This window comes from Falco biarmicus, chromosome 5 (assembly GCF_023638135.1).
Source record: "Falco biarmicus isolate bFalBia1 chromosome 5, bFalBia1.pri, whole genome shotgun sequence".
Lineage (NCBI taxonomy): Eukaryota > Metazoa > Chordata > Aves > Falconiformes > Falconidae > Falco > Falco biarmicus.
The window spans coordinates 18,413,370-18,440,191 of record NC_079292.1 but is presented as its reverse complement, the minus strand read 5'-3'; positions in this window follow the sequence as shown (position 1 = coordinate 18,440,191).

The following is a 26,822-nucleotide window of genomic DNA, read 5'->3' as shown; positions in this document are numbered from 1 at the left end:
ATCTCCTGTATTACAAGAATGTGGATTTCCAAGACACTGGAGGCATTCACTCAACTGCCAACTGCAAACAAACAACAACTTTGGAATTAAATGCTGACTGCAGCTTAAAATATACATCTACACGAAGTTTACACAGTAGTTTGCGTATCTGCTGCAGCAAAGCAATTCTACTGTTCCTTCCTTAGCAAATGCTCTATGTCACTGTGAAATATTATACTGTGTGACTTTTTAGAATGGCAACTTCAAAAATTTCCATTCTGAACTGTCTGAGTGTTTGTTGCAGCAACAACAGAATCAGGTCTCACCTGAAAAATTTGCAAAAGTCTTCTTTGCAGTACCTTGGGATGCTCCAGAAGTTAAGTAGTTAACACTTCTGCACGTTCAAAAGAAAAAATTAAGAATGCTAAAAAATATCCTATGTTTTCTGGACTTTTCAGGCTATGCATTTTGAATTTTAATCTGGAAATGAGACTGAAAGGCGATTCAGTCACTTTTACTCAAAATCTTGTCAGAACACCAGCTGCAGTCATTGCCTACTTTAGTCATTAGAAGAATGGTACTTGTTTAAACAATATAATTTTAACTGAAATGTGTCTTCACAACCATGACTTAGGGAAAGATCTTCAGGACTGCTTGCTGCTTCTGACAAGACTACATTGGAAATTTATATCAAGTAACATGATAATGAGCCTGCTGTTACAAAAATAATCCTCTTGGTTATTAATAATAAATAGGATTGGACACTGATTAATTCATGGCACATTATTAAAAGCATTTTACAAATTAGAGTCATAAAAAACAAAGAATGTTTATGATTAATGAGTTCTTCTTTTGAACCATTTCCATAATCAATAGATAAAGCTTTAAACTTCCTATGTCTAATGCAAAGCACAGCACGCTGGCCAACAGCATATACTGCTCTCTTAATCCAGGGGCTGCCACCCGGGCTCCCAGGTTGGTTTGGCTGGAAAGTACCTGTCCTGCTGCCAAAGGTACCACTGAACCCTAATCTTCCCTATTTTTCAAGAAAGCTGAGGCAGCGCAACAAAAGAAACTGTAGAACATATTGTAGGGCCAGAAACAAAAAGATCAAGGGGAATGCATTTGATTTTAATCTGTCCACTTGACCTTCACGTTCGTTCCAGCTTTTCTTTTAGATAGTGTTCACTGTTCATTGTAGCTGTAAGTTCAAAACTTGCTACCTCAGCTTCTGGTCCAACTCCCTCTGAAGAAACAAAAATCCCATTAACTTTTATAGAAAGCGGGTCATGACCCATGTGATCACTTAGCAGCGCTTCCTCTTTCCTCTAAAAGAGAGAACAGCCAGAAGGTGAGCAAAAAGATTATTTTTTTTTTTCCTAAAGAGTAAAAGAATTCACAGTACTCCCCTCAGGGCTTAATGAGGGAAGGCTGCTGGGAAGCTTTAATGAGTTTTGCATATTGAACTCCAGACAGATCCTCAAGAGTGACTCTGTGCCCCTTTCACAGCAGCAGTGAGTCCAACCTGCTCCCAAATGCATTGCCAATGGCAGAAAAGTGTGAACTTCTGCAAGCAGCGTATTCCTTACTTTTGCTATATTGCCATGAAAACCCTTCCCCTAGCACCCAACCCACACAGCCTTCTTACCCTCCAGGGACGTGGAGAACGGCTTTCCTCTTTGCAGCAGCTTTTCGTGTATTTAAAGAGTGTTACCAGAATCTCTCACTTTTTTACTACATCTCCATTACATCTTTATTATGCTAAACAGTTCTACTTTATTCAGCATATCCTTGCAGGTTATGTGTCTTGGATCTATGATTGCTTACATTTCTATCTGTTCCTCTCACTCTTTTGCTACTTTCTGTAGCAGACACCAAGAGTTAAGAACTTGCAGTGTATCTTATAAGTTCTTCTTACTCACATGTTAAAAGAAGCTGATAAACTATATGAATGCTACAAAAAGATAATACTAGTATTTTTTAATGAGGAACAAATTAATGACAAGTGACTAAAGTGCTAAATAAAGAGGAGTCACCAAGATAATGTACTTAAATCATCAGAAAAATGTCTTTGGAATAAAAGGCAAAGATTTTTTCATGGATGAAGAACTGGATAATAATAAGATAAATAGTAGAAATAAAAAAATTCATAGCAAAGTCCATCATGACTCTGTATTGACTCCAGTATTGTACTTATCAGTGAACTAGAACAAGGACACAAACTATTTGAAAAATGCCATATTAAAGAGGGTTTTCTAAGATAATCAGATCTCTTACCAGGCATTTCTTCTGTAGTCCATAATAATAAGAACAGCAAGCAGCATGAACAACAATAATTTCTCCAATTTTTCTTCTTAGGCCAGCTTTCCAAGATCCCTGGTCCCCTCTAGACTCTCTACAACTTTCCTTACTATTTGTTATGTTTAGTAGTCACTGATAGGTAAACCCTCCATGAATTTAACCGATCCCATTTGGTCTCCACAGTGCATTATGTCGATATGTTCCACAGTTCAGTGATGTTCTCTCAAAAAAGGCTTTCCTTTTATTGTTTTAAACCTATTACACCTTATTTTCTTGGCTGCCCTGCTGTTGTCGGATCATGAGAAACAGTGAATAATCAATTCCTATTCACTTTCTTCAGGAATTTATAGACTTTTATCTAAACTGCCTAAATCATCTCTTTTCCAATCTAATTGTTCTGCTCTATTAATCACCTTCTTTTATAGAAGTTGTTTGAACTTTTGATCAGCTTTGTTCTGTTAAATCTTCTCTGAGATGGACTGACCAGGAGTTCACAAAGCATTCACGGCTGGATGTGATTTTTCTTCATAAAGTCAAGCTTGGCTGCTACTTGCCTTGCCATATTCTACAGAAGATCTATAGTTTCTTTATATGATCCTCTATTTTTCCAAGTGCTGAAGTTAAAATAACGGTTAGGTGGTACTTCGGGTTTTCTTTTGCTGTGTTTGAGAGAGAAGAGCTAAGATTTAGCCTGTGAAACCTTATCGATTGTGATGCCTCCCTTTTCTATATATATATGTTCAAATACTCAACAATTTCAAATATCTATTAAGTGTAAGTACTCTTTAAATTGTGGTTTGTTTGGGGCTTTTTTAGAGCTTGAGTTTGTATTTTTTCTGCCCTAATTTTGTCAGCTGTCTGACACAGCTGACTTTGTTGTGAAGACTGCAGTTACAACACAACACTTGTGCCACCTAGATACAGTGATGTGCTTACCTTCCCCACTCAGTAGCCAACCAACACTTCCCTGGGTTCTTCATCTCTTTAAGGCACTTAAGAATGTTTTTTTGTCCATCTTAATGCCCCTTGTAAGCCACACCTCATTCTGTACTTTTTTGTGCTTCCTGCTGCTATTCACAGATGCTTATCTCTACTGACCTGCCCCTGGTAACTTAGGTTAATTTGCCCATCTCTAGACATCCTTCCCATATTGCCAGCTCTTGCTCCAGCCGCAACAGTCTCTCTGCTTGTCATCCTCTGCACTTGAACAGTTTGCAGTTTTGCCTATACCATCATTTTCTAAAGAGAGCTACCTATGAGCTCATCTTCCTTTTTACATAATCTGCTCTGAACAGTAATGCTCTGAGTTTAATGATGCTTTCACAATGTGGGGAATGGACAGACAGCCTCAGTCTCAAGGATTTCCTTCCCCAACAGACCTCTTTTTTGTTCAAGGACCCCAATGTCATTTTAACTTGTATTGTGTCTGATTTCACTGCCTGCTCACACAAAACTGCATCTGCCTCATCTTCACAGCAAACTTGTCTATAAAGGTTCCCTGCTATGGCAATTGCCTTTAGTACCATTTAAAGAATCCCTGTAAGTACATCTATTTATCTGTGCAGGATCTCAGAGCTTACATATATATTTTTGATATACAGAATCACAGAATAGTGAGGGTTGGAAGGGACCTCTGGAGATCACCTAGTCCAACCACTGCTAAAGCAGCCTCTCCCAGAGCAGGTTGCACAGAGTGACATTCAGGTGGGTTTTGAATGTCCCCCAAGAGGGAGACCCCACCGCATCTCTGGACAGGCTGTTCCCATGCTCTGTCACCCTCAAAGTAAAGTTCTTCCTCATATTCAGGTGGAACTCGCTGCATTGCAGTTTGTGCCCGTTGCCCCTTGTCCTGTTGCTGGGCACCCCTGAAGAGCCTCTCCCTGTCCTCTTGGCACTCACCCTTAAGATGTTTGTAGACATTGATAAATTTGCCTCTCAGTCTTCTCTTCTCCAGGCTAAACAGGCCCAGCTCCCTCAGCCTTTCCTCATCAGGGAGATGCTTCAGTCCCCTCATCACCTCTGTAGCCTCTGCTGGCCCCTCTGCAGCAGCTCCCTGTCTCTCTGGAACTGGGATGCCCAGCACTGGACACAGCACTCCAGACGAGGCCTCACCAGGGCAGAGCAGAGGGGGAGATCCCCTCCCTCGCCCTGCTGGCCACGCTCCTCCTGATGCCCCCCAGGGTCCCAGGGGCCTCCTTGGCCCCAAGGGCACACTGCTGGCCCAGGGGCAACTTATCCAAAACACATCCATACATGGGAACATATTTTTCTCCTGTAAACGTTGTATATTTTGATACCAATAGTCTGATCATATAAATAATCCTTTTGCAAAGCATAAGAAAGTAAATAACGTGAACAATATAAAGACTTTGTAAAAAAGCAAGAGTGTGGACATATATATGGAATATTTACAATACTAGCTGCCTGCCCTGAAAGTGTATTGTAAAAATACTAATAATTCAAGAAAGAACAAGGGAAATGAAACTGTGCAACATTATACATAGGGACTCTAACTCACTGACTTTGATGACAAAAGTATTGTTTGAGTGCATGGAAGGTGCTATATAAGGGGCTTCTCACTGGTTTCACTAAGAAATCAGAACTTCACAGAGCTACTAAAAGGCTACTCACAGTTGCTACAAAGTCCATTGGTCCCTTCTAAACTAGTACCTTGTAAAGAACCACAGCATCTCAGCGTCTAGTCAAATGGAGTCCCAGAGTCATTACATTTCTACATGGACCATTTCCTTGAACCTTGCAGCAGAACTCATCTGTTCAAGTCAATCACCTTGTTAGTTTTATTTCACATGATAAATACTGTTTTTCCTACACCTACCACTCAGATCTGGGAAAATTCCACAAGAAGCTGAATTCAACGAATATCAGCAACACCATATATTCAACTTCAGGCCATCCAGCTAAACTTATAAATGGTATTACCTTTAAAAGCCGCTGCTCTATTCGATTACCATCCTAGATTTGCTGGGAATGTGTCATCATTGCTATTATTCAAGTTCATTCTCTCATCTTTGTGAAACTTCCATAACCTTTGTTAAAAATCCTCTCATTTTTATGAGTGCATACCAACTGTTCTGCTTCAACTGTCTTTATAGTATGTCACATACAATAGTGTCAGGACTCTTTGTCTGCATTTTGATGAACTGCCTGTAAAAATCTGAAGTTTACTTCCCATTTTTTATGTACAGAAACTTCTTGATTAAATTTAAAAAATAACATGTGTTACAATCTATCCTGAAGCCAGTGCTTTGTATATTTTGCTCAATTTTTAGCATCAGAAATAAATCCTGAAATTATGATAGTCATCTCTTTAACACAATACTCATACTTAATATAATGTCATATTTTCTTACATTTTTTCAATAATCTTTTCTCTGCTAATCTATACAACATTTTTTCTCCTTGAGAAACATTTCAAAACCAAAGCAAATATTTGTCTTTAAGTAGTTCACATGCCAATTCACAATTAGTAGAACTAAAGCAGGAAACCCCCCCCACCCTAACAACTTTACAAAAACGTAACAAAATTCAAACCATAAATAATACCAGGTGAAAAATGAAATCCAAAACTGATCAGCAATTAGAACTCATCTTCTATAAAAAAAGAGAGGGAATGCTATTTTATTTCTTGATTAGCTAAGTTGCATTTCTGGGTTGTGTTCTGTGTCAGCATTTCAGGAAAACTTTATAAGAGAGTAAGACCAAAGTATATTATAAATGCCTTTAGCATGTCATGTGAAGGTCTTAATAATAAACTTTCTTTTCCAAAGGAGAAGTATGGTGTCTGCTACTGTATGAGTTCAATTTCTAATAAGCCTTTCGGTATTAATGGAGAAGAGAATCGCACTCCATACTAATGAATCCCAGAAGTACTATTTGATGACACATGTACAAGCAGTTTTATCTTTGGGGCATAGGAGCTGAATTTATTTGACTCAGCATGTAAAGACCCAAGATCTGCTGGCAGCCTGCATGTATTAAATAACATCAGTACTAAAGGCAATAATCTGGAAGCATCCGGAGAACAAAATCCAGGGTTACCAACAGAAGCAGAATTTTTATTTTTTTTTAACCCACACCACATAGCTGAAGATGGCTTCCTTAACATTACAAACATTTTTACGAGGACTTGCACAGCCCTGTTGAAAGGTGGTAAACAGAACAGTCTTGGTGGTGCCTATCTCTAAGGATGGAGTTAAAGAAACAGGTAAAGGTATCTATCTTGGCAACATACCAGTGGGCAGCTCCAAACTGTGCACAGCATTTTCATGCCATGGGATTCAGAAAAACCTTTCCATCCTCAAAGTTAATCCAGAAAAAAACCACAACTAGTAATCGTGTAAACCAATCACACCAAACAGGAATCCCAATCTCTTCTTCTCACATCAACCTTGATATAGCTTCCTCACACTCACTGAAGGTTAAATTTAGCATATTCCATATTATCTGGTGTTTATTCATTGTTATGTGATTTTAAAGGTTAGAGACCTATTTTACTGTAACGTTATTTCTTTTTTCTAAATGATGTTTCCTATCAAAAGACCAATTTATAGATCATTGAATTTATTCCTCTAAACATGGGCTAAATTGTATTTACACTGGCATTGTGTTGAGTTGGTTTGTGTTTTCAATCCCCCCACAGCGTCATGTTCTAGTTTATACAGGTAATTCTATTTTAGGGCGGTTTTCTCATTCAGATATAATACTTTTCCTTTAAGTACCACTGCAAGCGCTGCAGGTGCTGAGGCTTTATGCTCAGCCAGCTATATTCAGCCACACATTCTGATTCCTAGATGAAAGCATACAGCTTGCCACAACTCCCTGTCCTGCAGTTCCTCATAGATCCATCTGTGTATTGAATGCCTATAGCTCCCAGTTTACATCATTTAACTCTGGAAAGGCCTACTTTATTTTTTGTCATGTCAGACAATATATTTTGCTTCTTTGTAGCACTTCATTTAACAAACAGAATTAGCCCCTGGAGTGGGACTGCGCGTGGCCCTAGCCTAGGAATGCTGGAGAACTTAGGGGATGACTCTCTGCTGTTTTAAAGGTAGCAAGTGGGATTGCTGCTGACTCCCTCTTGTCACCAGGAGGGATGAAGGTAGCCATAAAAGCAATATGGCAAGGCATGAACCAGGAAAAACTAACTTCAGATGACAGCACATTTGGTGACCAAGGCTCAGAAGGGACCACACCACGGCCTTCTTACATCTGTGCTGGTAGAAAAGAAGTGAGAAACTGAGGCAGCTACTGATGGTACCATGATAGTGTTTGAATGTCACAGCACTTTCCAAACTACCCCCCCTACAACAAGGCTTTTACCACCCCATACCAGGTTAACTTCAATAAGTAGCTCCCACACCTTGCCCCAGCACAGCCACCCATCTCCCACAAGGTTTCCACAGTTCATCTACTGTCCGTGCTGTTTCTCCAGCCTCTTCAGGCCAGCCCACCCTGCTTCTTGCCTCTGCTGTGCCTGGATTCCTTCCATGTCCCGGCTCCTCTTCCAGCCAGCCTCTCCTCATCCAGGCCCCCTTCTTCTCCCAGGGCCTCTCCTACACCCAGGGCACTCTCTCTCCTCCCTCTGCTTCTCCCAGTGCACTCTTCATCCCATGCTCCTCTTCCATACCCCTTAGAGCTATTTAACCACTTAGCAGGAACCAGCCACAGCTGCACATTATCCACCTCAGCCAACCCACCGCCCCTGAAGCCAGCCCACAGCTGTGTATTATCAATGTTCATTAACCTGCCTTCATTCCTCTGTAATTCCTCTACATTTAAATTCACCACCAAGGGCAGCACAAACCAGCTTCTGTTCCAGAAACCATTCAGACACATGGTTTGACACCCATGCAGCCCATAGCCACCAGACCACCGCCATGCCTACCTGTAGGCACCTGGCTCTAAGCACAGGGAAAAATTAAGAGCTGCATGTTGGTACTTGGCCATGACAAGCCAGGCATGTGAGAGTGCCCAGACACATGGGCTGTGTTTCTCTGCTGCTTTATTAGTTACAGTTTCATACTAACAACATTGCACTGGGATATAGTCCACCCCATATAACACCCCAAGATGGTGACTATGTGCTCACATGCTATAGAGGCAAAACACTCCCAAGAACAGGGCTTGCAAAAGAGGTTTCTGCTCACCTAGTTTTCTTACAAAGCCCATCAGAACCCCTTTGCTCAAACATTCTGTTTCCAAAGTCAACCTGCAACTATTCAAGACCTGCTTTTATGCGCAAGACGGTGCCTTTTTGCATTAGTAACAGAAGCCTACCCTGTGTTTATCTTTTCCCTGGCATGGGTGAGAAGTGGCTGCTTGGATATTCCCTGTAGGAGCCCCACCACCCAGCAATTCCCTTGCCTCTCTCCTTCTCACCCTGGCCCTGGTGACCTCAGGGCTGCAAGCCTCATTTTCTATCCCAAGACTTTTTTTAATAGGGGAAGGAAGTGTAGGAAATTAGAAGGGTAGGAAATGTAGGAAGCAACAGTGTATTTATTTGAGCTCCTGAATTGCTGAGCTTACCGGTAAGAGAGTACATTGAGCTGAACTTTTGCTATGTTTTGGTATTCATTTTTCTGTGGTTTTAGCAATATCTTGTTTTTTTATATAAGTATGTGAATTAAATAAAATCCAATGAAATCTTTATGTTCATATTATTTTCAACTATCTGGTTTATGCAAGTTTTGCCAGCTGACATACAGCATGAAGCACATGAGTAAAGGATAGTAACATTTTTCTTTCCATCCATTTTATAACGTACAAATTTATATTTTTATTTCTTGAGATATATTTGCAGTCATGCTGCCATTAACACACAGTCCTGGGGAGGCAGAAGAGTATTCATATATATTTAGCAGGCCCCATTTAAGTTAATATAAAATCACTGTTCCTTGAGATTACATTGGAAAGAAGTTTTACTGCAAATGTAAAGGAATGAAGGCACTACTGTGATGGGCAGAAAGCAGCATAGATAGTTATTTCTAGGTAAGCAGATAGCTTTCCAATATATAATCTCATTAAAATATAAAAACAAGTCCATTGAGGCTCCTGAGAAGTAACATTGTGATTCCAATCAAAATGCACAGAAAAATCACCACATCACTTTGCCAGTGAAGCTCCTTTCCAAGCAGAATGGTGTGGCGCTACCATGCCAAATGGTATTACTGGTGGGGTTTGGCCTTCCTGGACTTCACCCGTACAGATACAGGTTTCTGCTACAGATACCATATCTCTATGTGCAGTTAAATTACATCTTCCATTTTTAATTATATGCAATACCATTCTGGACTATTTAAAAGATGCTTTGTGCTGTGTATGCTTTTCAGCTTCACTGTGCCTGCATGTTTTATTGGAACATTAACTCAGCTTACTTGAGAATTACTGGGTGGCAAATGGACTAGCGAGGGAATTTAGATGTGGTGGGGGTTTAAATTATTTTTCAAATAATGACCCATGTTGCAACTTATTGTTATTTTGTATAATTACTCCTGTTTGAAGGCCATTAGTCATACTTTGCTAGAGATTAACCACATGGATTTGAAGCACTTATAAAAATAAACCTGTGGTTTCAGAAAGGGAGCACACACCTTCAGTTATGCATGTGCTGCATGGTAGAAATTATTTTCATACATTCTCTGCTCTGGTTTTATTTCTGGATATTGATTTGAATAGATTTTTCCTTAAAGCTGAGGTCTCAGTTGTAATGAGTCATATTTGTCATTTGTTCTTGTGCCACAATGGTCTTCTGTTAATATTCCAGCTATATCCAGGACTTAAGTTGCTGCAGCTGTTCACTGGTCACAACTTTTCTGATTTCACAGTAGCTCTCATCATTTGAAATGTGTTTTCTTGAGGAACACTCCAGTCTTAAAAAAAAATCTTAGTTCAAACTCATGACCTAGGTGTTTTGCCAGGTTCAGATCTTCGGGGATACTAAGCCACATACCTGTTGCTAATTCAGTAGCACATGAACTCCATAATGTTCAAATTACTGTCTACAGATGTATAAGCGACAAGTATTTGGTCCAAAAGACTGATTCATTGCATCTACCTTAAATACTCAGGATCCCTACCCAAACATGAGGAGCTACTTCTCAGAAGGAAATTCCCAGAAGCTTTCAGATGGCACACATCTCTCTGGCTATATAAAGCTTGTCTTTCCTAACAGGGCAGTTCAGCTTCCCACACATCCATCAGGGAGCTGCCTAGAACCAGTGCAAAAGGGAGCCCAGGAAGGCAACGGTCTGAATTGTACCCAGACGCAGCCCTGCACAGGGCAACCCAAAGTTCAGGCTTATAATGCCAGACCATTAATTTAAATTGGTTTTCTCCAAATGTGAGAGACAGAGGTAGCAATGCTTACCCATAAAGGGCGATCTGGTCTTCAGCGCGTTTTCAGCTGATGAGGGCTGAAAGCAAGCACGCTGGTGCTTACAGATCAGTAACAAGTAACAGCTCTCCCTTATTCCCATGAAATTAATTGCATACAGATTTTCTAATCTCACTTTAGTTGATGTGAAAAACTAGTCTGATTATGGATCTAAGTTATTTAAACACTTTGGAAATCATTGCCATATGTCTACATGTATGTACAACCACTGATTTTGAACACATTTTCTTTCTTCCTAAAAGCACCTAAATGCTTTTTCTTTCCCATTCTCTGAGCAGACTGGGAGCTGTTTGCCACAAAATCCCATACTTTATTACATGAGACTGCAGCTAATTCAGGGACCATCTGTGTGCACTTATAACTTAAATCACTCCTTTCAATGCGCATTATATTGTACTTGTCAAAGTTCAATTTCATCTCCAGTGGTGTTGCCTGTTTACCTAGTTTTACTCTTTCCCAATAGAGCTCATTGCATTCCTCCTGAGTTTGCACATAAATAATCTTGAGACAGCTGCATATTTTACAAGTTTTCTGCATTTTGGTGAACGACACAGAAAGGACAGTTTCTGTGCAGCTGCAATGCAGAGGATGGAGCTGCCGCCTGTGCTCCCACATGGACTTCTCTCAGAGGGCTGCACGCCGCTGCCCCATGAAGCGTACAACAGCCAGGTGGGATTTCCATCCTAAAGACAGGGGGAGAAGGGCCCCCCTGAGGCCAACGGATCCTAGTTCTAGTCAGTGAGGAGGAGCAGGTGTCTGGTAGAACAGCGAGTGGCATTTTGAATAGTCCACTGAAGATTCATGTGACATAGCGAGCATCTTCTGATGGATGACTTCTTTCAGCTGGAGTGCGACTATAGCACAGAGAGAGGGAATTAGCTCTAAGTCGATCAATGCTAAATGTAGTCCAGACCAGAACTGGAGACAACTTAGGCAGACAGCACATGCTGTGGTTGCTGTCAGCTGCTAAACTGCAGGGATGTCCATGCCTTCTCATGCTGAATCCTGGTCTCCTCTGAGAAGAGGTGCTGTAGGATTCACCAGCACCACAGGAGCCTGCAACTAGAGAAAGGAGGAAACAAAATGTAATAAAAAGTGGAGGCAAAATGGTTTCATGTCAGATGTGAAAGCTAAAAAAAGGAGCAAAAGGGAAAACAGCAAATCAGCAGGCACCCTGAGACGTGGATGGATGTAAGCAGTGGATGAACGTGGTCACAAGAATAGGAAACCATGAGGGAGGAGTGCAGAAAAGGGTGGGTAAGTCCCTGCCTTTTAGGCAGAACCATCAGTGTGCCAGTTTCCATCTGACTTTCCTCTCTCACTGAGTCGTGCCGAACAGATGGTGATCTGAGGTGAAGGAAAGCAAAATACCTGTAAACATCTGTCCAGGGACATTTTGCCCTTGGAGAGAAGGAACAGTCAGGAGAAAACCTTTGGGAGAAGGAAGGAAATATCGACAAGGGTTTGCCTGGAGTGTCACTTCTCTCTCTCATCTGTTTAGACTGCACATGTGTTTCAGCAGAATCTGTGCCTCTCTATGCACAATGCTTAGCGTATTTCAGGACCTGCAGTCAAAGAAAAGAAGGGAAACACAGTAAGATAAGGAAAACAGAAAGCATATTTTGTTCATGTATCCAAGAAACTCAAGACAATCATACTGAATGATGATTTATTTGTATTTAAGGGGTTTGTTTTTCCAATATGTTTGTTGGGCATCTTCAGCTGTCTTGAAACTTGAAAAGGAATTTAACAAACACAGATTTTTAGGTTTATTTTTTTAAAAAAAAGTGTATTATAGGCATGTAAATGTGTGATAAATGCCACACCAGCACTCTGTTTCATTTAAAACTCATTGATTCTCTGTTGTGCTGATTTTCTTTCCCGGTTACTGGGAAGAACCATACGGAGGCAAGCCATGTAAGGCAGAAGGAATGTGCAGGGAACAAATACTCTGAGAAAGGACAGAAAAAAAGGAAAAACAGAAATTTAGACACAGAAAAAAGAGAAAAAGGGGGTAAAATGTAAAGGAAAGGAAAGGAAGACCAAGCCCCACAAGCCCTATTTACCTACATACAGGGAAGCATATGAGTAATCATTTTTTTCTGAGAAACAGTAATTTTACAAAATAAATTGCACAATATTTTTGTGCATAAAATATATCTTGCTATTGCACTATTCTGCCAGAGGGCTATATAAGCCTGCTAACACTTTCTCTTCTGTGCAAATATTTTCTTAAATATTATTTTACCTTATCTCAGTAGCGAGTACAAAAATTTAGCAAAATGTGAGGTGTATTACTTAATGCATCTTCTTCCAGCATGTAAAAACTGTATTTGTATAATTTATAGGGTACTGCTGAGGCTGTGAACCAGTGTTTTGTCATTAAAAGAAAACTAGGAATGTCTGTAGCAGTTGCTGATATGTGGTAAAATACATTTGTTGACATAAATACTGTTTCTAACAGCCCAGAGTCAGCATGTAAATCTGCTGTTTTCTGGTATTTCTGATTGCCAAACATGGCACTCCTGCCAGACAGAGCCTTTATTTCTGCAACCACAGGGATCTGTAGGACTACTAAAGCTTCCCAGGCTCCCTAAAAATTTTAAAGCATCATAAGATCTTCCCAGATAAGTATATGCTTATTAAAGGCATGATAATCTGCATGGAATCAGAGGTTATTGCAGTGCTTTCACTAGAGTGGTGCAATCCTTGCTAGAGGGACTTTTAAGTCAGATTTCATGCATTTTTCAGCAGTAGGAAACAATGAGGGAAATTTATTTATCAGCTGTAAGTTGTAAGAGGAGCTTAGGATACTCAGAGTTGTCTGACACCACCTGATTACAAGGTAAATGCTAATAACCTACAATGCACTCCAAATGCCACAGCGTTACTCTGCTTGTTCATGTGAGGTGATGATAGCAAATGGGGGAGGTTTTCAGGTGAAAGGGTTGTCCAGTTCATCTCCTTTTAGTGCACAGCTATAATTTTAAAGCCCATGTGTTGTGGTTTTATCTCATTAGATAAATTAGTAATAAATCAATCAATCAATCACTGACTTAGGTTGTAACCTTCAGAAAGTTCTGTTGCCTTTACTTTTCTTCTCATTTTTTATCTGCCTTATCAATCTCATCTGATCTCCAAGGCAGGGATTATGTCTATGACATATTTTGTTCTCAGCTGTCATTCAACGTAAAAGATTTTGATCCCATGAAAGTCTGCTTACTACTGTAATGTAAAGAAATGTTAATAATGAGTTCAGAATAGTAATATCTCTATCACTGTCATTGGAGACTATTCTATAGGCTGATACTTCTCAAGGGAGTTTTCCTTTTTTGTGTTTTCTCACACCCCTTCTCTGCACAGCTCTGCTTTCAGCTGTTTTGCGGAGCACTGTTGTGAACACTCCTTTACCTCAAAAGTCCACTCATCAAAGATTTTATAAATTAGATTAATGTTTCATCACCTCTTAAGTTAAATACACAGATTTTCCTTTCTAAATCCTTCTTCAAATCCCCCTTCCAGCCCCTTGATTTCCTTTTGTGGTTCACCTTTGGCCGTCCAGTGTTTCATGCCACGGTACCCTTTTTCCTACAGACAGCACAAACAAAATACCACCAAGGTAATTGGTAGCCCTAAAATATTGCTTCACAAAGAACTGAAATAGCAAAGCATTCTTATTTATCCTGAACATACCCTGCTATAGGAGAGTAACATAGTTCCCCAGTGACACACTATAAGCCATGCGTCTACCAGTTTTAATACCTTCCTCAGAAGAACAGCTTCCACGTTTAAAGATTAAAATAAATGTTTGATATTTAAAGCAGAAGGATTCCTTTTGCCCTTCAGATGCTTAGCCAGTTGTGAGGCACAACAGGAGCTCCTTTGCTAGCACTGACATCCGGCTCTCGTGCTGCTGGTGCCACAACCGATTACACTTTACAGAAATATGAGAACTGCTAGCAGCAGGTCCAGGAAGGCTCAGCCTTCCCCCACCTTTTCAAGGCTTTTATTTGATTCAAAACGTGATTTACAGCTCCTAGGTGTTTTTTCCCATGTGGATATGCATTTGAAACACTATGGCAAGCAGAAACTCTTTTCTTTTCTTTTCTTTTTCTTTTTTTTTTTTTTTTTGGGGGTGGGGGGGGGTGGGGTGGGGGGAGGGTATGAATACAGCACATTTTTTTTTTAATAAAATGCCCCAGAACACTGTATTCAGTGATGGACATATTTTTTTTTTACACAAATCTATTTTCTCAAGGTCAAATCTTGTTCCAAGTTAAATCCAGAGGAGATTCACAACTGTTTGCAGTGGCATCAGGATATTGCATTTAAGGCCAGGTTCTCTCCTTAGAGCTTAGCTTTTGTGTATACAACAAAATAAGTGGTTCACCACAAGCATTGCGTATGTGACCATTTGCAAATTTTCTTATGGCTCCTAGTATTATTTGTAACTCCAAGCTAGAGCTGAAAGAACAGGAACAGTCTCTAGCAGAATCCATCTACCTAAAATAATTAACGAACAACAATCACAACCCATCTAAAAAGCATAACAAGAGGAAAAGCAGCTTCATTTTCCTGTAGAGTCATTTGAGCAATTTTTAGTCACTTTTGCTTCCAGCCTGTTTTCCTTTCAATCCTTCCTTCTCACTCCACCTCCTCCATTCTCTCTCTCCCCCTCCTCCTCCCATTTCTCCCACCTTAATCCTTACATAAGAAGATAAGTAGCCTACTGCCCTTAAGGAGATACAAGGGTATCTTTTGTTTTCCAAAGCACATTTCTGCTGAATAATATGGTACGTTCTGATCTAGGTCAGTAATAGCTTTTCATAGATGTTCTCTATGAGATGTTTAAAGACTCCAGCTCTGAACAGTTTCACCTAGACAGCTTCTATGCCCATGATAACACTGGTGACTGGGAAGGTTATAAAAGCAGACTAGCCACTGTCAGTGGTCTTGACCTAAACATAAGCGTCTGAGGATGAGATACCCTGGGGTATCTGAGACACTCACACAGAGGTGGCAGACATTACAGAGGAACCCAGCACCCTTCTGCCTGTATTTGGACAACAGAATCAAGCCTTAGGTACCACTGTCCATGGAAGATGAACTGCTGTATGAGTTCTGTTCCCAGAACTGAGTCGGTCTCTAATAGTTATTTACATAAGGAATCTTAGATGCCGTAGCTGTCATATAGACACCTACATATAAATGCTTAGATTTAAATGTCTTGGTTTAGAGCTGAATTTCATTTATACGGTTTTGATTGGCACAAGTGACACTATGATCATTGTCATATAACACTATTCCCTAAGGGTCTTTTATTACTTGGTAACAATTTTGATGCCAAAGCAACATAGGCTTTTAAGAATATTAAAAAACCCAACAACCAAAACTCACAACAAAACAACCAAAACCCGACAGCCTGCTGTTTAACAACCACTTCTAAAGGAAAGGAGTGTCTATGGTTAGTTTATAGATACACAACCAAAATCATACCATACCAGGTAAGGTATGGCAATGTGCTAATATCTTCAGTCTGACATGCTGAAATCTATGAAGAGGATGATCTTTATTTAGAACAGCAATGAAGCCTCTCTGTTGTGGTACAGCATGAACTGTAATTCAGAAGACTTCTTAGTATTAACAGAGATAATCTGGTGCTAGAATAAAGTCATTACTATTAATCTTGTGCTCAATATGTGGAGGCTGCAACATATATGAGATTATTGCCTTACTGAGTATGAGAATGAGCATAGTCTTTTAAAAAATAAACTTTCATTGTTGCGGTTCAGAAAAAACTGACTGGCTTTAATGAACTCTAATCCAAAGATTTTGGTTCCATACACCAATTAGAGCACAGCAGAGCTTGTTTGGAAGCATTGTGCTTTATCAATACAACAGTGCTAGATGAAAATCAATACTATAACTGATGTTGTTTTTCAAGAGGAGAGGGACATGTTTATCTATTACATACTGGAGATCAGCAAGCTACAGGCCTTAATAACAACAAGACCAGAAGTCCTTGACATGCAGCAAAAGCAACTCATGATTCAATCTCACACTGCTATAGAAGATCCAAAGGACTGCAGATTCCAGAAGAGTCTTGAGACAGAAAAACCTTCCACGGTGTCTTACATTATGGCCATTTCTGACTGTTCATGACAGTCAGCTCTGATGCTCTGTGTTCTTGATCCTACACAGTCCTGAGAAATGGGAAATAATGTTTAATCTAAGGCAGCCAGAAGCATTTAGAATTTCATCTGCTTTTGATTTACCTGCACAGTGTGTTGGAAGAAAGTCCAGGCTATAAAATGTTGGCCATGTTGATGCATGAGCAATGTCTTCTTCAGGGAAGTAGAAACGTGGCATTTATACGCAACAGGAAGAAAAACTCTTCCGATGATTTCAGCCACAGCTTCTAATGTTTTACAAAAACAGTTACTTTTCTTCAACCCACTAAATCCCTCGAGACTGGAGTTATAAAATGTATGCAGTCTAGAGCAGAGCAAGACAACTTAAAGGTTCAGAATCTGGGATTTGTAGAATAGCAATGGATTTCTACCTTCCCTTATGTCAGCCATTTTCAGCATCATTTATAATTTTACTTAAACAGCTTAGGACCACATCAGTAAGTAAAAGTAATATGCTCATGATTTGGAGCACAATCAGGGACAGTTCATTTAGGAAGAAAATACTTCCAAGAGTATGTGATCTTGATTGTGTTTTCAGTATCTGAAGAGGAACGTTTCAAGAAGGCACCAAAAGGAAATGTATAATGAGCGATGTCCTGAAAATTTCATGAAATGTGTTTTCTGATGGAGAAATCCAGCTTATTTGTGACTCCGTCTTGTCTGACACCACATGTCTAAAACCATTTTAATGCAATCAGTGAAGCTTTCAACTGTGCAAAGCTAACACAATCTTAAAACTGAACCCATTTGATTAAATCATCTTTAAAATCAGCTTTAATTTATTGTATCTATCTCTACAGTGCTTTTTGAGTCTTAATTTCATCAATAAATTAGCACCAATCATAAGTCTATCTTGATTAAAAACAGAAACACATTTAGACACCAAAACTATGTGAGATGACACCAGGTACAGATCCTATTAATGGAAGCCGGTGCTGCTGAATCCTTAGCTAAGACAACAATTAAAGCATTTTAGGCTTTCATACAATGGAATTTGTTACCAGCGCTCCTTCAGTTTTATCAGATAATTTACAGGGGAAAAAAAAGGTAATTGAGAAACAGAGTACAGAGAATTAGATCATGAATACAGAGCAGTGAAGAGTTTTGAAACCAGTTTCTGTAAAAACTCCTAATCGCAGCATCACTCTTGATCTCAACAGGCTTACGAGTGCACTGAGGTTTCAAACAATAGTCTCACCACCCAAGGGAAAGCGAAGGTAGGGTAGCCCAGCTGCTCATTTATTTATCATGGCTACAGGGGCCATACAGCAGGCCTAGGATGCAGCACCTCTATGAAGTCTACATTCAATAAAATTGTATGTTCTGTTCCATTTCCTTGATGTGGGTCAGGCCTCAACCAACGTCTATGCAAGAAGTGGGCAGGAATGAAAGAGCTGGCTCAAACTCAGCTGCGTATATTGGAGAAGCAGAGAAAATGGTGGTGCAACCCCAGCCTCTTTGACTTAAAGCTTGTGGCCCTTCTTAGGCAAAGGAGGATGCATACCAAGGGTAGCTTTGGACGCTGTCCCTAGGCACATGTTGTTCGTTCATCTGGGTGGAGTCCATTTGGCTATTTTGACACAGGTAACGGGCAAGTGCTCGTTTTAGATGTGACCTTGCTATCTTTATCTCAGCCAAGGACACCTTCAAATCAGACTACCAAAACACAAGGCTCCACCACAATACCATGATGCTGTAAAATCTGCATTGAGGCTTACAAAGAGAGTCCAGCCCATGCTAGCTGCCTCATGGTCTTCCAGCTGTTTTCAAGGGAGGCAGCTGAGTGCCAAGCATTTCCTGACAGCACAGAACACACCTGTCTGAAGATCACTTCATTTCCTTTGGATGTACTTACAGGGGTGATATTAGCTGCCTGACTGATCAAACTGATCGCCTTTTCTTTTAAGGGAAAGGGCATCATCAGAATGGCATTTTCCATGAAGCGCAGAACCACTGTTGCAGAGCTGCTATGAGATCTTCTCATGCATACAGAAGTTATTGATCTGACGGCTCTGGGGAAAGCTTACAGTTTGGGTCATAAGGAGAGGCAAAGCAGAGTTTCTCCTGTTGCTTGGCTGCATGACTGAAGCCTTTACTTATACTTGAGGGTTTTTTGTTTGAGTCTGTGTAAATAACATGCAACTACACGTCTATTAAATTAAAGTCCATAGAGGGTTTGTATTGATATTTTTATTGTAATTTAAGTTTTAAAAACCTGCAAGTCTATGTAATTTTCTTAACTACAGTTAGGTGTGAAATCCAAAGTTCCAATAACAGATCTTTTTTTTTACTTTCTGTAATGAAGTGGGAGTACTGGGGTGAGAATCAGAGGAACAATGCAGATAGCAGTGCTCAAGGTGTGTGGGGGTTTCTTTTACAAAAATCAGAGATTAATTAAAAGCTTCAAAGATGGAATTCTTGATTAATCTTAGATTTCAGCACATACGTAATAAACAGGAATATGAAAACCTATTTCTACAAGGCCAAAGTTGCACATTATAGTGGATGCCCTTGTTGATGGAAAAGCACATCAGGTTGTTTATTAAATGTAGTCTCACCCTTCATGCCTCCTCAACCATGAACCTAATTATCACAGATTTCAGGAAAAAGTACGGATTTATTTGTCCTGATGCGTATCAGATTCAGAAAGTTATCATTGATTCTACGAGGGATTGCTGTGCTCTAAACTTTTAGCATCCCAAATATTTTCAGTGGAGGGAAAAGGGATGTTACATGTTGATTAAATATGAGTATCTAGTCTTTCACCATAACATTGATCAGATTGTGGTTTCTATAGCTCATATTTTCCTGTCTCTGTGTTTCGCATTTTCCTCTGTTGTGACAGGTGAGCTTTGAATTTCAAATGGGAGGTGATAATGTGCTAGTCACATCATCCCATTTGGTTAGTTATTTCATAAAACTATTTTGATGACTAATCACTTTTACTGTGTCAAAATGAATCCTACTCAGTTTGAAAGGTACCATGCAGGCATAGTAGTAATGGATTAAAATTACATGTGGATAACAACTTTAAAATTTATAAAATATAGAAAGAAATATCGGTGTTCTACACAGTTTGTAAACCACACATATGCCTATGCATAACAATAAGGCAACATAAGCCTGGCTCCTGAAGTCCAGTTGTTAATAACATACATTGTATTATTCTTTTCGTAAAGCAATATGGTTCTATCTTAAAGTCGATTAGGTTTTATAGCCTTACTCTTCTAATTGGAAGTCTGTTCCAGAATTTTGTTTCTCTCATGGTTAAAAATCTCCTCATATCCAGCCTAATTGCATTCATAGCTAGTTTATATGCATTTATTCTTGTGTCAGCACTGTCCTTTACCATAAATAGTTTTTCCCTTCCTGATGCTTACCCATCAAGGATCTTTATAGAGCAGTCATATCCTCTCTGAGACTTCATCTGACAGACTAAACAAGCAAAGCTTTTTTTAGTGACATTTTATAAAAAGGCTCTCCATTCTACTGATCATCCCAGTAGCTGTTATGTTTCTGATCTGGATTTTGATTCAACTTTTTTAAAAAAATAACCAGAAAAATCTGTAATATTTTAGATGGTTTTTCTCCAGCATCTTGAACAACCACTAGTACTTCTATGATCTGTTACATCTCACCATTGCATTTAACTTCTTTTTTATTGCTACTTATCATGTTTTATGTATTGATTGGCACACACCAGTCTCTACTGTTCCCAAGACTCCCTCCACCTAGTAGTTTGTATGTGTACACCTGTGTATTTCCTAAAATCACTAGTACTTTTGCTGCAATTAATCACAAAAATAAATGCAAAGTATCAGTAACTCTGCAGAGTGTCCCTTTCTGCACCTGATTTATAGATAATTCAACTCTGTGCTAATCTGAATGATAAGAGCCGAAAGCAACATTATTTCATGTTTTTGTTCCAGAGATTCCATGTTCAAAGTTCCTGAATTTCCCCAAGAAGACTTCACAGTCTATTAGCAATAATTAAGCCCACATCCAAGCTTCTGAAACAAGTCTTAAAGACCTTATCATTATGGGTACTGCAGTTAAAGATAGGACTACTGACCCTGTAGATGAACTCTAGCAAACTCAGGTAGGTCACATACCATGGGAGCACGGAGTTCAAACTGCAAAATTCACCTGGTATCTTGGGTAAAGCAGGCAGACATTGCTGAGTGACATAACGAGGCAAAAACATTCCTCTCTGTCCTGGAGAGAGTAAATTTTAAAAAATGTCATGTAAAGGGGAAGCAATGTAGAAATACTCTTAGGCATCACATTTCCATTAAAATTTCATGATGTGCATCTGGCCACCTTAGATACATGTAAAAATTCCAGTATCAAAGTTTATGCAGATGGACTGAGTATAAAGGATAGGTCAGAAAGATAAAATAATTTACAGTTTGTTTACATATTTTTGCTCACATTTTAGAAGAATACTTCAATTGGACAAAGAATTTTGCCAGGAAATGTTCTGGCTGAAAAACTGGGATAGACCTGAAACACCTTTGCAGCCTAAACTGTAATGTGCCCTTGATTTAAGAAAATCTGACTCAGTGCAAAACAAAATCATGAGCCACTGAAATTCTTACAATTAAAAGTGATTGCTTTTGCAGTGAATCTCTTCACCACTGTGTACGCAGGCAGTTACTTCAAGAGCTTTGTCAGTTTGAATGAGTTTGCAAGCAGCTGTCACATATCTTTAGCCATTTTTTCCTTGTCACATACAAAAAGCTCTGTCACCAGCACTGGAATGACTGTCATTAGCAGTTATGTAGACCACATGGATTTCTTGTAATATTTTTAAGTGAAATTTCTGCCATATTTCTTGAACTTATGCAGGATGGCAGCCTGGCTTTGTGGGATAGTCTGCCAATACTCAGGACAGGTACAGCACGGGTGCATTTTCCTACACAGCCTTGCAAAGCAGCGCAGCTGTGTTTTATTGTTGTGTGAGAACCTCTGGGAGGAGGGATGGGCGAGGGGTGTACTTCTGTACACCCTCTGTGTGACCATGGTCAAAACCAGTCTGTCAAGCAGAGATGAAGGGGTGGTGATACTTCAGCTCCGGGGTGGATACACTTTAATGAATGATGCTGGGATGTTTGCAAGGGGCTCATACAGGGAAAGCTTTGCTCGTGCCTAGATGCAAATCAGCTCTGATATAGAAGGCATTTAGCCATGGTGAAAGAGGAAGGTATCTTGGGATACTGACACGCTAATATAGCTCTTTGGCTTCAAGAATGGAGACTGCTTGACAACTCAGACAACTCAGAACACAAGCAATGAAGTTTATAACTGTCCAAACCTCTCCATCAGGTAGAAAGCCACACACCTAAGAAAACATGTTCAGAGGTATTTCTGCCCTCACTTGCTCTATAGGTCTGATTAATAACATTTGGGGGGGTTGAATTTTTCTGATGTATTTAAAAAAGTAAAACTGGCTTCCAGTTTAGATAGTTATACCAAAACAAAAGTATAGCCTTTTATCCTTAGATGAAACGCTACTGCTAAAAACACCTTATGGTAGTGTAAGAATGTCTACGCTAACTCTTTCACCGGAATAGTGATGTTTTAAATATTATACCTTCTGCTCTGTTGTCATAATGGTAAGGCTTTATACACAGGTACTGCAGACCACTCCCTTTCACACTGATTTCCCATGGAAGCATTCTGATGGGCAAAAGAAGTGAACATCTAGAAAGTCAATCGGAACCATTCTCCTACAGAGTAATGAACTTCCATCAGACAGAAGTAACTTTCAGTGATAGCTGTTCTCTAATACTGGTATTTTCAAACACATACTAAGACACTCAACTCCCATTGGTTGTAGAGAGGAACTGGGCAGGAAAATCAGTCTAACCCTCTGTCACCTCACCACCTCTCTTGTTTCTCTGTGTTGTAAAAACGGATTCCCTGAAGGGGATATTCTCCTCCACTTTCCTTTCTAAAACACCACTTTCCTAAAGTAGCAAGTTAGGGGTAGAACAACTGAAGAAGTAAATAGATATCAGCATATCTAGTGGATGTGTACAATGGACTGACGGCGTCAGTGGACAAGGGATGAGCTATGGTTGTCTTCTGCCTGGCCTTCTCTAAGGACTTTGATATGGCTCTCCCACAACATTCTTGCTACTAAATTGGAGAGATATGAGTTTCACAGGTGGACTGTCAGATGGATAAGGAATTAGCTGGATGGTCGTGTCCAAAGAGTCATTGGCTCAATGTCCAAGTGGAAACCAATAATGAGTGGTGTCACTCAAGAGTCTGCAGTGGGACCAAATCTGTTTACTATCTTCATCAATGACACTGTGGGATCAGGTGCACCCTCAGATGTTTGCAGACGACACCCAGCTGAGTGATTTGCTTCAGGGAAGGAATGCCACCTAGAGGGACTTTGGCAGGCTTGAGGAGTGGCTCCATACGAACCGCATGAAGTTCAACAAGGCCAAGTGCAAGGTCCTGCATTGTGGGTCAGGGCAATCTTCAATATCAACACACACTGGGTGATGAACAGATTGAGAGACACCCTGTAGAGAAGGACTTGGGAATACTGGTGTATGAAAAACTGGATACAAGCCAGCAATGTGCACTCACAGCCCAGAAAGCCAACCATATCCTGGGCTGTGTAAAAAGAAGTGTGGCCAGCAGGTCAAGCGAGGTGGTTCTGCCCCTCTGCTCTACCTGGTGAGACCCCACCTGCTGTATTGCAGCCAGGTCTGGGGTCCTCAGAACAGGAGAGACATGGACCTGTTGGAATGGGTTCAGAAGAGGACCACAAATATAATCAGAGGGCTGGAACACCTCTCAGAGAGCTGGGGTTGTTCAGCCTAGGGAACACCCATGTTGAAGGGAAGGCTCTGGGGACACTTTATTGCAGTCTTTCAATGTATAAAAGGGGGCTTATAAGAAAGATGGAGAGAGACTTTCACCAAGGCCTGTAGTGACAGGACAAGGGGGAATCGTTTTAAACTGAAAAAGTTGGATTTAGATTGGATGTAAGGAAAACATATTTTACACTGAGGGTGGTGAGATATTAGAACAGGTTTCCCAGAGCAGCTGTGGTTGCCCAGTCCCTAGAAGTGTTCAAGGCCAGGTTGGACAGGGCTTGGAGCAACCTGGTCCAGTAAAAGATATCCCTGCCCATGGCAGGGGGATTGGATTAGATGGTTTTTAAAGGTCCTTTCCAACCCAAACCATTCCATAATTCCACGATTTCAAAGCTTGTTCTGTTCTGCTTCTGGAAACATAAATGATGTATTTTTTGAGTACCATAATACGTGTACAGATGATGCAATTTCAGCAGGATAGACTACAATTCAAAATCAGATTGATCTTTGGCAAATTGTTTTTCTTGGCACTGTCACAAAGTTCAGCCTTGAAGCAAGGTAAAGCTCTAGGAATCAGTTTATTTAGGGCAAATATTTCTTTTGTGCTGTAATTAAAAACTAGTAATTAGGCTTATGATATATCATTATTTGTGCCTTGAATCTTGATCACAGCAACACACTATTCACTGATGTTTTGATCTTTTCTTTCCCTATTGTAAGCAACACTAACTCCAATAGGCAGGGGATAAAATCTCCCTATCCTACAAATCAAAACCTCTGTGAGAGATCCCCACATAACTTATCAGAGGAAGTAAAAACAGGAAGAAAACTGGGATTCTACTCCTGGGTCTCTGTCCAAGCTGACCACACTGCCCCACAACAAAGAGCAGAAGAGACACGCTGAAGCACCTGGTGCCCATTCATTCGTGTGGCAGAAGCAAACCTGTGGCACAGGTCTTTAGTCCAGAAGTACCTATTTCTTTTGCACAAAGGAGTAAGAAAGAAGCTACGCTAATACACTGGTGATGTGTGAGGTACCATCCTTACAGCTGTGGAGTAGCAGGTGCCAGCTGCTGATGGAGTTAAGCCACCTGGTTAAATCCTGCCTGTTGCTGTTATTAGTCTGTTACGGTAGGACAGTCACTTCACCATTTGGTCTCACTTTGTCTTTAGGTTATTAAGTCCCATGCTGTAAAAATTCTTACCTTATAATGTGCTATCACTCAAGTACAGGAGGTGTATTTGAACTGTATATTTCACTGAACTTTTTTTTAACAAATTGAAATTAACTTAGCCTCACCCTACCTCTTTTTTCAGATGCTTGGCTGAGGTGGCTGAACAGGTTAAGCATGTGGATTCTTTTGATGTTCAAATAGGACCTAACACCTATTTGCTGGTAAGATCTGTGAAAATCTCAGTCTTAATCATGGCTGTTAATCTATTACATTTTTTGGGTTATATGTCAGATAGTTTACATGACTATACTGTTATCAAGGAGTAATGATCCTCCAAAAGTTTGAGCTGAAGGTCATGCCAAAACCCATTATTTTTTCTGTATTCTTTCCCCAGTGAACTCCCACCATGCCAGCTTCTACAGAGGCAATGAGAGCTTGGTCGCTGGTGTGCAAGTTACAATCCTGAGCTGAGTCCACAATGTGTCTACATGCTCAGTTAAGCTTGCATCTGAGCCCATCCCAAGCATCATCCTGACTATGCATTCCAGGGTTAGAATCACTCTCAAGTCCTGTGCTCCTAATGAGGCACTATGGACAGATAAGACACAGGCAGGTTCATCCATGAGAAAGCACCTGAAACTGCTTATAGGTAAGCATATTATAGATCTTTTTTTCATAAGCTACAGAGATCATAAAATATTTTCTCTGAGAAATCCAGCTAAAATAGAGAGAACATAATTACAGCTTTGCAAGAGCTGATTCTGTAACACTTTTTGCTCTTGCCAGTTTCTTAAGTGGAATTGAAATCCATGCCGCCCATATCAAACCAGGAAATGACCAAAATAGAACCAGGGGAAGTCCCCCTCTCATTAAAGTATCAGGTCACAGAGTGCAATTCAAGTCATGGTCTGTCTCTTTCCAGGGCTTAGAGGGGTGGATAGTTGAAGGGATCTGAAACTGAACACCCTTTTGCTCAGACCCACAAAATCTCTCTACCTCATTGCTGACCTAATCATAAATTCATGACTGCTGTAAAGAACTCAGGCTGTTAGCTGTATTGACCCAAGCATGACACCCAGCAATTCAGGAGGGAGCAATCTAAACATCTCATTTCAATTTCTTTCATGAAGCCAAGAGCCCATATCACTTTCAAGTTCATTTCAGCTTTCTTGTCTGCTTCAGCAGAAAACAACCCCCCCATGTACACTTTTGGTACACTAAAATTATATGAAATCTGTCTATGCTGAATTTCACAGAGTTTCTAAGGGCAACATCATATCGTTTGCCATACAGAGAAATGCATCATGCTAAGGAAAAAGAGTGAAATTTATAGACATAAACGTGTAATGCCTGAGTTATTGTATCCTTTAAATAGGAATAGCCATTAGAAAGGGCAAAGAACTGCACAGAGCTTCTCAGAGGCTAGCTCGTTTTAAATTGCAGGGATTTAGCAGGTACCCTTTCTTCCTGTCTGCTTGTGTGACATTATGGGGAGTGAAACAAGATAAAAAGCTTAAGATACACAAAATCAGGCTAAAACAAAAGGAATGGAAGGACAGGGGTTGGAACAGGAGTTTCTAAATATATATATATGACTTGGAATTTCCTTTCTTTTATTTGGAAAATCCCATAGATGTTCTTTCACTTGGGCATTCTGTTAGTAAATCAATCTTACTGGAAACATATTGTTTCCAAGAACTAAATGTACATTTCTCTTATGATTGAAGCACCAAAAATTCAACTAAGAAGGTCTTTCACTGCATATAGTAAAGTCATCTTGTACCTATGAAAAATATTACCTTTAAGCCTCAGTTTGTTGACACGCAGACACTCTAAAAGTTAATGTGAATTCGGGTTGAACATTGGTTAGTTAAACGACATTAAACCCATGTGAGTTGTTTAACTCACTTTCAAACTGAAACAA